This window comes from Benincasa hispida, chromosome 10, assembly GCF_027475165.1.
Source record: "Benincasa hispida cultivar pf3 chromosome 10, pf3_genome.v1.1, whole genome shotgun sequence".
Classification (NCBI taxonomy): domain Eukaryota; kingdom Viridiplantae; phylum Streptophyta; class Magnoliopsida; order Cucurbitales; family Cucurbitaceae; genus Benincasa; species Benincasa hispida.
Window position 1 is genome coordinate 29,748,275 of NC_143487.1, and position 15,603 is coordinate 29,763,877.

Sequence of the window (15,603 nt, forward strand, 5' to 3'; positions counted from 1 at the left end):
GCTGCCAATTTACTCAACCCAAGCAACTGCCTGCTTGTTCATAGAATTCCACATTCGACTTGCTTCATTAATAACTAAAATTCTAAAGCTCATCTCAAGAATTTTTCTTCTACGAACTTCTTTAGAATTGTCTTATGAAGGTTATCTAAAAATTTCAGCTTAAAACTCGTTGTTGTCGTCTTAGAGCCTCAATTCTTCATCGATGGCCCAGATTCACCTATGAACTGAACATCTTGTCACTTTCTTCCTTCTCCGGCCTTATTTCGGTGGGATCTTCTCTCGACAGCATTGCCTCTGAAGCTATACTCATAGAGCTTTCCAACGGCACTAGGAACTCTTAATTTGCATCAAGGAATTTTTCAAACTGACCTTTTGAATTTCCTCCTCTCTTTTATACTATCGCCCACTGTTTATCATAAATGCTAAGTATGACACCTCCGCCTCAAGTGGGCTTAGTTTAAGAGATTAGGATAGTTGGTGCCTCTAATTAGTTTAAGATTGATTAATTCACCTACTATCAACGCATGCCTTCAACTAGGTCAACGAACACCATAGTTCTCACCCAAACCTACTCCAACGCACGTGTTTTGTGCCTTAGCCTCCTATCGGCTTAAATCATCATCGCAACTCCAGCCCTTTCAACTCTACAAAGCCTGACCAACGCAAGCTCTACTCATCGCATGCCAAGCTTAATCATTGCACACTTAGCCATTGCCCAAGCCATTGCTTGCTTGAACGCCTGAGGCTTGTCTTGTCGCAGCCCCCATCACAGGTTAACCTCTAAGGACTTGTCCGCACGCCACACCTCAACGCATAGTCTTGCCATCGCTTCCCCTAGCATGCGTGTGCTAGGCTGAATGCCCAGTCCCAAGCCAATGCCTCAGCCCCATCAATTGTGCGTCTTCTCTTTGACAACATTCAACTCCCTCCTACCGCATGCATATAACCTCACGAGACTTGGTTGTCGCATGCCTTGTCCACGCATAGGGTTGCTTGCACTCAACATGGCTTCTCTTGGCGTGCACATCCAATGCATAGCTTCTCCTCACTCGGCCACACTTTTTTTCCTTAAGAGTCCAACTAACCTCAACAAATAAGTAAGGCCAACGCCCATGGCTCACCTCCAACCCCTAACACAAAACCAACTCATGGCTACACACTAACAACACTTAGCTAATTTCTAGATTCTCCAGAGATTTATGCTTCCAAACTTAAACATTTCTTCTAACTCTTCACCTTAGTCCCTACAATTAAACATTAGTTCTCACATTAACCTACTCACCATACTGGTCTCAGTAGTAAACATACACAAGCAGGGAAATTGGGTTCAGGGTTTATAGTCACAGAGCCAAATAACCTCTAGAGCTAGTACATTCAGACCTCTGTAGTCCAATGAATGTAAAAGCTAGGGGAGGTTGTGAATAATCACTTTTACTGATGATTATACAAGATATTTGTTCATTTATTTAATGCAACATAAGAATGAATCTTTTGAAAAGTTCAAAGAATTCAAGGTTGAAGTTAAAAATGCATTAAGTAAAACAATAAAGACTTTTGATCTAATCGAGGTGGAGAGTTTATGGATCTAATATTCCAAAACTATTTGATAGTACATGGAATATTATCCCAACTCTCAGCAGAATGGTGTATTAGAATGGAGTATCAGAATGGAGAAATCGAACCCTGATAGACATGGTTCGGTCTATGATGAGTTAGACTTCCTTATCTGACTCATTTTGGGGTCATGCAGTGGAGACTGAAGTGTATATTTTGAATTGTGTTCCATCCTAGAGTGTTACCAGTACACCTTTGGATTTATGGAATGGTCGTAAAGCTAGTTTACGTCATTTTAAAAATCTAGCATTGCCAAACACATGTGCTTGAGGCTAATCCTGGGAAACTAGAATCTTGTTCAAAATTGTGCCTATTTGTAGGCTACACCAAAGGAAGGAGAAGTGTTTACTTATTTGACCCAAAAGAAAACAAAGTGTTTGTATCAACAAATGCTACTTTTCTTGAAGAAGACAACATAAGGGACCACAAGCCCCGTAGTAAAATTGCATTGAATGAACTTTCCAAAGAAACTATTGAACATTCAACAAGAGTTGTTAAAGAAGCCAACACCTCAACATAGTGGGAGGGATGTGAACCCACCTGTCTGTTACGTGGGTTTAACTAAAATCCTTGCTATGGTAGTTGATGGAGATGTTGAGGATGCATTGTCTTACAAGAAGGCAATGGGAATTTTGACAAAGATGAGTGGTTCAAATCTAGTCAATGTACATCAATTCAATATGGGATCATGTAGACCAACCTGATGGGTTAAAACTTATAGGTTGTAAATGGATATACAAGAGAAAACAAGGTGCTGATGGGAAGGTGCAAACCTTCAAGGCAAGACTGGTGGCAAAGGGTTATACCCAGGTTGAAGGAGTCGACTATGAGGAGACTTTCTCGCCTGTTGCCATGCTGAAGTCTATTAGAATCCTCCTGTCCATAGCTTCATATGGAGTAGCTTGAGGGATTCATAACCAAAGGTCAAGAGAAAAAGATTTGCAGGCTTATTTGGTCCATTTATGGATTGAAGTAGGCTTCTTGATCTTGGAACATAAGGTTTGATACTGCATTCAAATCTTATGGCTTTGATCAAAATGTTGATGAGCCTTGTGTATACAAGAAGATCATCAACAGTTCAGTAGCTTTCTTCATGTTTGTACAATACAAAGCAATAAGTTATTTGATGTTTTATTTCAAAATTAGTTGCATTAACCATAAACCACTAAACTAATATCCAGGGTTATCTTGTAGTTTAAACATATATGTAGAGACAGGGTAGATCATGTTTAAGTGATAACCTAAATGGTCTGTAGTAGATGGATAAGACTGGATACCTTATCTTGGTGACACTATGAATATGGATCGCTTTGTAGGTGTTACAATTGTTGTAAAGTATTATAAATGATCTGATTCTGATCATTCATGTGGAGACATGTGAGTGGGGATATTTGATGGAATGGTAGAAACACACAGTGGAAGCGACGAAGATCGATAAGCATTCTAATGGATTAATCTTGGTAGAAACGAAAGCATGCTATAGCAGAATTTAATGGGTTTCAAGACATACCTTTGAAGAACCTTTGAAATCCCAATTTTCGGCTACTAAATCCTCCAAATCTCTGTACAAACCACCACATGGTCTTCCCTACTATTCTTTTGGTGCTCTAGATTGAGTTATGGGACTCAAATTAAGTTGGAATCAAAGGGAACTTAGAGAATGCTTTCAGTAGCAACCCAAAATGAAGAACTTCTTCTTCAACTTGAATTTTCAGCTAAAATTCTATTGGTTTCAATACTCCAAAATCACTCCAATCTCTTCAATATATTGCAGACCATCATGCAAAGAGATTTACTACATGAGATGCAACTCATGCTTGGAGTAAATAAAGCTTGAAGATGTTGGGTTGTTTGTGAGCTACTTGAGGATGAAGTTGAAAAATCCAATTTTTCATTTTTGTGTTTTTCTATTTCCAAAATCCAAAATAGATTTTAAAAATCAAAATTTATTAATTTTACAAATTATTTTCATAAATTAATTTTCTAATAAAATTAATAAATAATTATTTAAACAATTTAAATAATTCTAATTAATTTAATATCCAATACTAAATTAATTTTACACAATTTTATCTTCATATATTTAAATCATATTTTAAATATATATTCTCCAATTCCATTTGATTCTAATTTGAATGTTTCAAATTAACTTATCACGCTACTCTAGAGCTAATCTATTTCCAAGCTACTAGTAGGGGACCTCGTGGACTTACAGATCATGGACTCCAACGATCCGAGATTAATCGGCTAAACTCATTAGACCGATCTAACCCCCATTCGTTAACTAATGGGTCACTCCATTAAAGCCCATAGTTGAACTCCCATCATTATAGATATATTATGTCCACTCGATATAACCATGATTAGTAAGTTAACCCTTCACAGATTGTTCGTAATAACGGCTGGGTCGAGTCTCTATTTTACCCTCAAAATTACCTTTTGTTCCTTAAGTCCCCACTGATCCCCTAATGAACAATGGTTTTGTGATCCAATCAAACAAACCGAGTCCCTCCCAGGCCAATGAGAGGGCAGGGCCCCTTGTTCAAGACCTAAAATCAGCACTTAAAGGAACAACCACTCTACTATCCCTAAAAGTGGCTAGGAGTGAATTCCATCTTGCACCCTATGTCCCCAACTATCTATCCAGTCTTACCCCTGAAATGGGAGGTTATTGAGTCGATGTTGTTAAGCCAACGCTCACCTATGCAAATCTAAGGATAGTTCCAAATAAACAGGAATTCATAGTTAGTTGAGGATTAAGGTCAAGTTACCTATGTCATCGCTTTGAAATAGTCAGTCTTAAATAGTAAACAACATTATAAAGTAAGAGTGACTAATTTCATGGTCCGATCTTGTACAAACCCTTTTGCACAAGGACACCCCAACTTCTCATGTCCCAACATGAACGAATTAGGATCACTTCATTTGTAGCACGTTACAACTCTTTGTAACAATTACAGAGTAGGCCGCATCCAATAGTGTTACCAAAATAAGGTACCCAAACTTATTCATATACTATATATTATTTTGACTATTTACTCAAACCTGATCCACCTTTATGTCTCCACATAAAGTTCAAGTACTCATCCAATAGTCAAGGGACTTTTAGGTTTATTGGATTTCTATCAAGCAAAACATCTATTCAATAACACCTTATTGAACTTTCAGAATAAGTTCCATTGTTTACAAACCATGAGTTTTAGGACATAAAACACAAAAAATCCCACTTGGACTAAAACTCCAGTGGTAACCTATATATTCGATATATAAGACTGAGTTTCTGAGTTTTGTAGAGGAATACAATAAACTAGGGCATCCCATACCCATTGTTTACCATTCGGTATCCTGTACCTGATATTTCTCCCACTTGCCCTAGATTATTAATCTGGTATTCCTAGTCCTACTAGGTGATTCTCAAACACTTTAGCTGAGAGAATCATTGTAGACACGTCAGTATACAATAGGCTTTTTAAGTAAACTATATGGGAATGCATCTTATTCTCAATAATGGCCAAGAAGCACACTTTCTTCCCACTACATTGAGATACTCTCAACTCTTTGAGTAAGATGCATCTGACCTGTCTCAGCAACTCTTTGTTAACAGTCAGATCTAGATCTTTAAACTTTGTATACTTTGATCTAGCCATTTAAATATCTAAATATTTACAAATGGTTTTTAACAGTTTGATTCTTAACATAAGTTGCTAGAACAACCATAATTTCTGAAAATGAACACTTCATTTATCACAAAAATATATACATTTTGTTGTTTACATGATTTATAAAAACAATCAGCAACTTTTCCCACTAGTTGAGCTCAGCAAACAGTCCCCAAGAACTAGTTAGCCTGTTTACCTTTCTCTACTCTCTTATCGACAAGATATTTAGGGCAGTTTCTTTTCTAGTGCCCTTCTTGATTGCAGTGGAAACACTTCCCTTTATCTGCAGTGTTATCCTTGCCTTTCTTTCTAGCAGGTTTCTTCTTCCCTTTCCCTTTGCCCTTCTTCACAGGAATACTCTTATTCTTCAAAGAGAAGGCAACATCAGGCTTAGACGACGTTCCTCTTTTCTCAACAATAGTAACATTTACTTCTGACTCTAGACCCTGTGTTCTCAACATTGTCTGGTAAGCCTGTAGCTCATTCCATAGAGTAGTCAAGCTATATTCAATTTTATTCATCAATGCATTCATGCAGAATTGCAGAAAACACTTTGGAATAGATTCCAGAATAAAACCAACTTGACTTCTCTGGTCCATGGTAGCACCGTTTACCTCTTGCCACATGAAAGTGGACCATCATGTCTAGGACATGTTCATGAACATTGGTCTCCTCTTTCATGCGACTGTTGTAAACGTACTTGATGGCATCATGCCTTAGGGTGAAGGACGGTTGTCCAAACATCCATCGTAGAGATTCCATAATCTCTTTGGCAATACTCATATGCTCATGCTTCTTCGCCAATACGTCAGATAGGCTGGTAAGGATATAGGCACGGGCTTTATCATTCGACCTAATCCATCTGTCATATGCAGCCCGAACATTTCGGGTTGTGTTAGAGCTAGGAATGGGAGGACAATCCTCAGTTAAGACAAATCGTAAATCGTCTATCACAAGTATTGTGTTCAAATTAGATTTCCAGGTCACGTAGTTATCCCCGATGAGTTTAACTGATGCCAACAATTGTATTAATGAACTCGTCATTTTGAAATTATAAACAAATTCTATAAGTGAATTTCTTTTAAATCCAATCAACTTTTAGCAATTTTAATAATGTACCCAAGATTATTCTTTGCAGCAATACTACATCAAGACATCCTTGACTAAATACTATCTCCAGAATAACTCATATTCCGATAGTCATTTAAGTACCGCTTTTGGTCAGAAATTATTAACACTTAATAATTCTGCAAGTGTAACCCTCCATTTTCAAACATCAGAGGTCGACCCTAACTATGCTACTGAAGTGGAGAGTCAAGGTTGGGAATGGACCTAAGAAATCTTATTCATTTCTGGAGCTTGAGTTGTTTCAAATCCTATGTTACAACCCTATGTAGGGATAGCCATCATTAAACGACTAGCAAATGACCGCTTAAAGCTAACCAGCAGGTGCCACATAGGAATCTCACAGTCCAAACTAACGGAAGAGACCGCAGGACTTGCTGACACATTTCCTTCACCCACTTACTATGAACTACTTCCTTCGTTTACCTTTTTATTGACTCATACATCCGCTTTCCGTATAGAGGTCACTCCCAGGGTGGCACAAATCGTCATATGAATCTCATGTTGTAAAATATGTGGAGATGTGGCAGTTGAAATCGTATACTTGATTTCTATTCGAACAACTGCCCCTTATTCACCGTAATCTAGATTTAAGCTAAAAAATACTTTCCGTATGGCGGTCACTCCCAGGGTGACACGAAGTACCGCTTAAATCCAGACTATGAACTCTTAGGGACGTGAGAGCTAAAAATAACGTATCGTATATGTTATTAATCTCCCACTTAATTTTTCTAATTACTCTATCATATAGAAGTATGGACTACCATTGAAGTGTTCTAATTTTTGGGTAAATTTATACTTAGGTTCTTTTCCGGCTAATAAAAATAACCCTAAGTCTATGTTGTTTATCCAAATATACCACTTATAAATGGACTTAAACCTACGATGTATAGGTGATAAACTATTTTATTACCTCACATCACTCACAAATACTCATAAAACTGGTTACCAACGCTCAATAAATCGGCCATAATCCCTAGGTAGAAGGTGTTTCGTAGACCATCAACTTAAATACCCCCAGCCTTCGATAGGATTATATATCAGTTGAGTTTGTAACCCTAGTTTTACAAGTTTAGCGACCTATTTTAACTATTAAAACAAGTGGTGAACCTACGTGAGCATGCAACTGTTATTTGTTATGGAATTTAAATGTCTAACCCAATTTTATAACAACTTAAATACTTTAGACATGCTAAACATCCACAACATATAGGCATTCAATATTTAATGTAACACTTATATTAAATACAAGAAACCCTAACATGCATACTATATATTATAACAAATTATAACACACTTTCAATGCATGTTGCATGCTTCCTATGGTAGATTTTAAATCTAAATGGCATATTGTATGCACATATAAGATTTATTTAATTATAACATACATCAAATGCATAAATAATTAAACACAGATTGATATGGTTTTAGTTTTGGCAAAAACAAGCAAACAAAAGCCTAATTATTACAAAATAGCTTCAAAAACCGCTCAAATCGCTCCAAACCCGCTTGAACTCGACTCAAACTGTCTGAACCGAACCAACAGAGTCTGAACCGAACTTGCCACAAACCATCTAAAGCTAAACCAGACTGGACCTCAAGAGAACTGATCAAACCGACTACTCTCGCTCTCACTCAAAATCTCTCAAAGACTGATCGTTTAGCAATGACGACCATCATCATGCATGTTGCCTGATCCTTTAATGTTTGTGTGATCGTTTAGCAGCCAACACATAGTGCCTGACCGAGCTACACAATCGTGTAGTGTCTGCCTTCTATCATATAGTGTCATTGTTTAGTGCTGGAGGACGCAATACGATCACTTAGTGTCCAACACTATTGTGTAGCTCCATCGTCTAGCACCATACATTTACTATACGATCGCTTAGCGCCATCATCTAACGCCTTATAACTGGTAGAAATACAAGTTATTACAACTCAAATAAGTAATGAGAGAATGCGACGGTAAAATAAGCAATATCATGTCTAAGAGCGCTAAACTGAAAGGAATTACGATAGCATGCGCCAATCGCATAAAAGCAATTAATTTACTTATTTTGTGTAGGAAAATGCGATGGCACAAGTAAAATTGTGATCCAAAGGAACAAGGCATCGACGTGCTTGAAGATTGTGATTGCAAAATCATGCGATTATATGCGATCGTGAGAAGTTTCCTAAAAAGGTGGCCGTATAAAGACTGCGCATCAAGGTGACGACACAATAAATCATGATGGGACAGAAAGCTAATAACAATTAAATCCGAATTTAGTTGACAAGCCGTTAAAGCCACACTGTAGCAAGTACACTCAACTTTCAGTGACTATTAATCGGCGCATCAGAGCAGGGGAATTAATGATCGCCCATAGAAGTATGATGCATGTAGAAAACCACCGAGAGGTGTGCATTGCAGAGTATAGCGAGCCAATCCTCTTTTCTTAGTGCAATGATATCATAATGCTTGTCTAAGAAAAGTAAGCAGTATTTCATGCTCGGGAAATTGGAAGTCGATTTTACTCGACAACCAAATTCCCTTGGGCGCGATATGCGACACATGTTCCTAAGATATGCGTTGATAGTCATGCGTCGATGGTCATGCGTTGGAATGATAATGCATTAACGAGTGTATGCGATGACCATGCATCCTGCCACAAGTTTTCTTGCGCTCACACCAAGTATAACACAAACGCAAGTTTCTCGGGTAATCCGAGGTCGAACACAAAGACTTGTAGCTATATGTATGCGGTGATGTGCATGTGGCAGTTGAATAAAAGAATGGAGAGGATGTTACTAAGTTATTCCTACTCCTACGCCTATCTAACAGACAACGTAATGAGAATATGCATGAGAGGTAGGGATATGACAAACCTTGACATGAAATAAATGTGTGGGAAAATAGATAAAACACAGAGATGATTTCATTACAATACTTAAGAGTGATCGCAAGGGCAACCTTACGCAAGCCATGCGATCATGCTACACACACTAAAAGCCTAAATCTAAGACGTATGCGGTGTGTATGCATAAATGTCGAGATGATTACATACTGCCACCATATCCTACCTCCTAGACGCAGCCATTATCCTCTCCGTAGGGTGCATACGTTGTGTAATAACCAACAGAGCTTATTCTTAAGTCTCTATTCTTGCTTATGCAAACCTAATCTAGCCCTCCCGAGCATCGATTCTAACCTAGGTCTCCCGAGTCATTAGGTTCTTTCTTTAGACTCTCTCTCGAGCAACTCTAAAGGTGTGATGGGCGCATACATAAGACAAGGTAATTGCATGAACTTGGTTGACGCAAGATTGTTACTATCCCTAGTGAACAACGCAAACCTTGCTTAATGCGTCCAACCACTTACTCTCCCAAGCAATTGATTGTTGCTGACTTTACTCATAGACAAGCAATGTGTTAGCCTATAGACAAGCGTTGCAGCAGCTTCACACTAAGCAAATAAGGTTTACTCACACACTCACGCAACGCACACCTCTCGGTGGTTTGCTACATGTTTTATATCCCTAATCCACATGACTAATTATGCAATACCGACGCAATCCCACTGAGTGTTGCAATGAAAGTAATATGCTAAGCAAGAAGATGGAGATGGAGTCAAAGTAACAGAGAAATGCATTGAATACAAATTGTATTAATTTCATAATTCCAAATTCCAAAATGTGATCGTCTTTTCTGAACCTCTACCACTAACGACGTGGTAGGTGAAATGTCAACATCAGCTTTGGATTTTCTCGAGGTAGATGCGTTTATGCGTTCATTTCACCTACCTTGCGTTAATCCATTAATTTGTGTTGTCGCGTAGTTGCAATCATTCAATGGCCACATTCGCTTAATACCGCAACTCTACATGATGATCGCAATCGCCTGACGAGCGCAATTCCCATGTGATGGATGCATGTGGCTGATCGCTGCAACACCCATGCATTGATCTAATGCGTTTGCCTTGCGATGGAGAGTTTCTCCGCAGCGGTGGTCCGGTTTCCGCGTTTGCGTTCATTTCCTGCATTAGCTACAAAGATAGAACATTGAATGCATAATTAACGTAAAATATCGAGTTAGCTGAGATTTGACATGCTGATTGATGCAAACTCATATTCTCGTGAATTCCTATCATGATCGACGTATATTATGCCTAACAACCTTCATAATTCTAACTAAAAGGCCTAAGATGACATGCATTTTTGCATGTCATCACACCCTCAAACTTAAAATCATGCTTGTCCTCAAGCATGCATTATACTCAAGAAATTCTAACTCACCTTCATGCTTTCCTTTGCGATGACCAGCTTCTCAGAATATAATTTACACACACCTTTGACCATGACTGCAATGCTCTCCCCCACTTTGGTTGTGTTGTAAAAACGCTGATATGTATGATGTTCTATGCTTGAAATGATGAGATACTACTTCTAGATATGCATTAATTATGGATGTTCACGTAGTATGCCACGTGTTGTCACAAGTTTCCTTACGATGGAACCAAGTGTAATTCCACCGCAAGTTTCTCGGTGTGATCCGAGGTCGAACACAGGGACTGTTTTAGGTTATTGTGGTATGTTCGTGATATATGCGACCAGGTTTTTCAATCTTTAAAAATGGGTTTGTACAAGTATATAAATTGCGGTAAAATAAAGTAAGCAGTAAAAATGCCATAATAAAATAAAATACAATAAATCTAAGCTAGATGATACAAGATACAGGCTCATGATACAAGATGCTAGGGTCAAGGCTGGCTGTGAAGGCTATGCAAAGAACATGGAGTGCGGCAGCAAGTCTTATGAACAGAATAGAATGAGAAAGATAAATAATATAAACAACGCAAGTTCTCAATTGCGTTGAAGCTATAAATACTGTTACGCTCTTCTCTTAGCGTACACCTTTCAGTGATCGGCCGTGCTCCCACATGTCTGTGGTGAAAAAAAGACTAACATAATGAATGCAAGGTTTCTTCCATGTCTGGAAGTACTACATGCTTTAGTTAACGCATTCTTCTAACCTTCTCTCGATAGATCAGAATGGCATCTTCACTTCTGTTCTCACAGGTGAAGATTCCGTCTAGCATGCCTTAGCTAAACGCATTTTATATCTTTAACACAGATTAAGTACTTGTTTAATTCATATTAACTATCAGGGAATTAAGAAAACATCATGAAGAAAGTTATTCACAGGTGAACGGAAATAGATAGAGAATGGAATATGAAAGCTATCGAAACATTTAATATGTCTATTAAGCGTTTGATACATGGTGTGTGAATGAAGAAATAAAGAGAAAGTGAAATACAACGATTAAAGAGATAAAACAGATACAAACAAGCGCCAATGTCTTGGCACCAATTTGATGGAGATCTGCTTGCCGGATAGGATGGATCTGATGGTAGGAAGAGCTTCCCTCTTAGGCTTGCTCCACCGGTAGCAGAGATCTATGCACAGAGCTTCCGATCGGGTGTTTGACATATTAGATCTGAGACTCACCTCTCGGGCTTGTCTCGTATTCCTCCCAAATTTCATCACTTAAGCACTGAACTCAGCCTTTTCTCTCAACACTTTTGTAGCAATTAGCCTCGTATCAAGTAGCATCCTTTTCTGCTGAAATTTATGGTGTATTTATAGGTGCAGGTCTTTGACTCCAGCCTTGTGGTCCTCACTGTTTGTTATGGTAATTCTGAAGATGGAGGAATAATTATTCCTTCTGTTATGCAATCAGACTGTCAATTCTGCACAACCGTTAGTTCTACACGTGTCTCAATCCCCTGCTTTTTCTTTGCTCAGTTGCATCTTTCGATCGTGACTTTGCATGCAGTGTTGTTTTTATTACCGCATGCGATTGAAATACAGCTTTGGATCGACTGTCGCATAGCGCCGTCATTGCGGTAATCGTCTCTTCATTGTTGATTGACGGGCTCAATGTGACAGAGATGCGTTGATCAGTTTCTCGTGATCCTTGAGCGCACACGGTGACTTGGTTTCCTACAAAATAGAGTAAAATTCGGCTTGTCTTCCATCTTTATGGTGTTAGTGGGTGTAATTGCGATCATTTATAATTATCATAATTTTAGGCTAATTTTCATACAATCGGTGCATATTCACTAACTTTTTGCCGCAATATCTAGATAAGGTGGCATAAATAACTTGTATTTCCACAAGTTATTACACCCCCAAATTTAGATATATGCTTGTCCTCAAGCATATCTTCTACACAGGTAATCATGCTCAATTCCTATCCTATACTTTTGCGATGATTGGTTGCTCCAAATGTTACACTTAGGCACATTACTTGACATCGCAATTTCCTTCTATCCTTGCTAATTCTTAGCAAGCCTTACTTTATTCTTCTATGTAACAAAATTCAGCTCAAAGATGCTTTTCTAGTTTTCAAAGTAGAATGTTTACCTTTTCTTTGTCAAAACAACTTAATGTATCTATATGCGGTGAGCAAAACTTTGCGTCATTTATTGATTTAGAGACTGTTGGTTATGGTTACACTCTTCGTTTTGGCTTGTCCCACGGGTGTCATGCGAACATCCAACTACGGTTTTGTGCCAATTTCAACTTCAACTCATAATATTCAGAGGAGTTGTCTCTTGCATTCTTTTATTTTTCTCTTTTTATACTGCGTTGATCTTGGAAACCCATCTTCGTTTTGGTTGCTTCTACGAGTGTCATACGAACATCCAACTACGAGCAGGTTCCTTTCGCAACTAAACTCTTATCAGGTTGGGAACAGTTTTGAGGTTTTCCCTTGCACTGACATTGGAGTTTTGCATAATTTTTTTTTTTAGACTAGAAAATGGATGCATTTTCTTACATACTGGATATTCTTGATCCCATCTGCTCAGACCTTCCCCACCCCCAAAAAGAAGGTTTGAGCAGAACCTTGAAAGATAAAAGGTAAAGCACTTCTAAACTAAGAATTAACTAAGTGTTAGTCATAATTTACTAAGTATGGGAAATGTTTCAAAGTTTACATATAATACATCATAGCAACGCAATGTAGATCGTGAAAAAATACAAGATGAAGAATATAAAAAAAATTAACGAAGGAAGATAAAGAAAAACGCACAGGCAAAAAGTAGAGTGAATATGTACTCTAATTGTATTGAATATTAACAAAGTATACAAGTAATTACTAATGAATGCAATACAAAATATTTTCTATTGCCTGTACAAGAGTAAAAGAATTTGAGCTTTTCTTTCAAATTTGATTCAGAAGGGTGCATGATTAAAATTCACACCCTGCTTCCAATAAACGCAAATGCATTTTTACTGAGGACGTGTAACACGCATACATCCCCGCAACACACCCCTTAACTAAACACATTTCTAGAGAAGACATATACGCGCACAACACACCCCTCATCCCAATGCATTTGGGTGTACGGGATGCACAGTGTCTCTTGGTATTACTTACTACACCCATCCTCTCATTACATACTTGTTTACTTTCATTTCTTCTCAATTCATAAAAAATACAAGTCGAAAAGATCTTGCAATGATTCATCCAATCATTCACAAAAATTATACGACTGACACTACTAATGTTAAGGTATGGAAATACATGCGAAATTAAATTGGAAGGAAATACAAAAGCATTGACGGTTAATCTTACTAGATAGTAATTAATGGAATTTAGAAAACGGTAAAAGAAAGTTATAAAGAAAGCAAGTAAACATAGGGAGACTATTTGGAAGAAGTTCTTAGAGTTACCACAATCGCTCTCCCTACAAGCGGTTTAATCCTGCTTGCCCAAGTCAATGGTGTCCATGTGTCGATCGAAGTCGCCTCCATAGTAGGGCTTAATCCGCTGACCATTGACTTTGAATGCGCTGTTCTCGTCTAAAGTTGTTAGTTCCACTGCGCCGTGAGGAAAGATTGTCTTGATTCGAAATGGCCCAGACCAGCGAGACTTCAACTTTCTTGGGAACAATCGCAAATGTGCGTTGAACAGTAATACCTGTTGACCTTCTGTGAATGTCTGATCATTTACGCGGTCATCATGCCATTTCTTTGTTTTCTCCTTATATATCTTGGAATTTTCATAGGCATCCCTTCGCCATTCTACCAACTGATTCAATTGCAGCTTTCAGACTTTTCTCGCACTCTAGATCAAATTTTAGCTTCTTGCACGCTCACATCACCTTATGTTCCAACTCAAGCGGTAAATGAAAAGCTTTTCCAAAGATCAGGGCGTACGGGGACATGCCTATTGGTGTTTTATAGGTAGTCCTGTAAGCCCACAGTGCTTCATCAAGCTTGGGTGACCAATCCCTCCTGGAAGTATTAACTACCTTCTCCAAGATAGTTTTGATCTCTCTATTAGAAATCTCTGCCTGCCCATTAGTCTGTGGGTGATAAGCAGTTGCAACTCGATGGCTGACATTGAATTTAGTCAACAGGTTGGCAATTATGCGGTTGAAGTGAGAGCCTTCATCGCTGATTAAGGCCCGTGGTGTCCCATATCGAGCAAAACCGTTCTTCTTCAGAAACTTCGCCACTGTGGCCACATCATTCTTGGCACATGCGATGGCTTCAACCAATGTCGATACAAAATCAATCGCAACCAGAATATATTGATGACCTTCAGATGGTGGAAACGGGTCCATGAAGTCTATTCCCCAAACATCGAATAACTCAACTTCTAAGATTGATGTCAATGGCATTTCATTTCTTTTAGACATATTCCCCATCCTTTGACACTTGTCGCATTGCACAACATGGGCATAGGCATCCTTAAACAGTGTTGGCCAAAAGTAGCTGCACTGTAGGACCTTTACTGCGGTCCTTTGCCCCCCAAAATGTCCTTCATATGGGGACTCATGACAGAGCTCTAAAATGTGCTTGGCTTTATGCTCCGGAACACATCGATGTATTATATGATCAGGTCCTTGTCGATATAGGAATGGATCGTCCTAGAAATAAAATTTGGCATCGTGTCTTAGCTTCTTCCTCTACTGGTATGTATAGTCATCCAGTAGTTGACCGAAAACTATAAAGTTTACTAAGTCCACATACCAGGGAACATTAATGTCTACTGCTATCAACAGCTCATTGGGGAACCTTTCCTCAATATCTTTTTCTGTCCCTTGAACCTCGCAATTTTCCAATCTTGACATATGATCTGTGACTTGGTTCTCGGTGCCCTTCCGATCTTTAATCTCTAGGTCAAACTCTTGCAGGAGCAATACCCACCGTATAA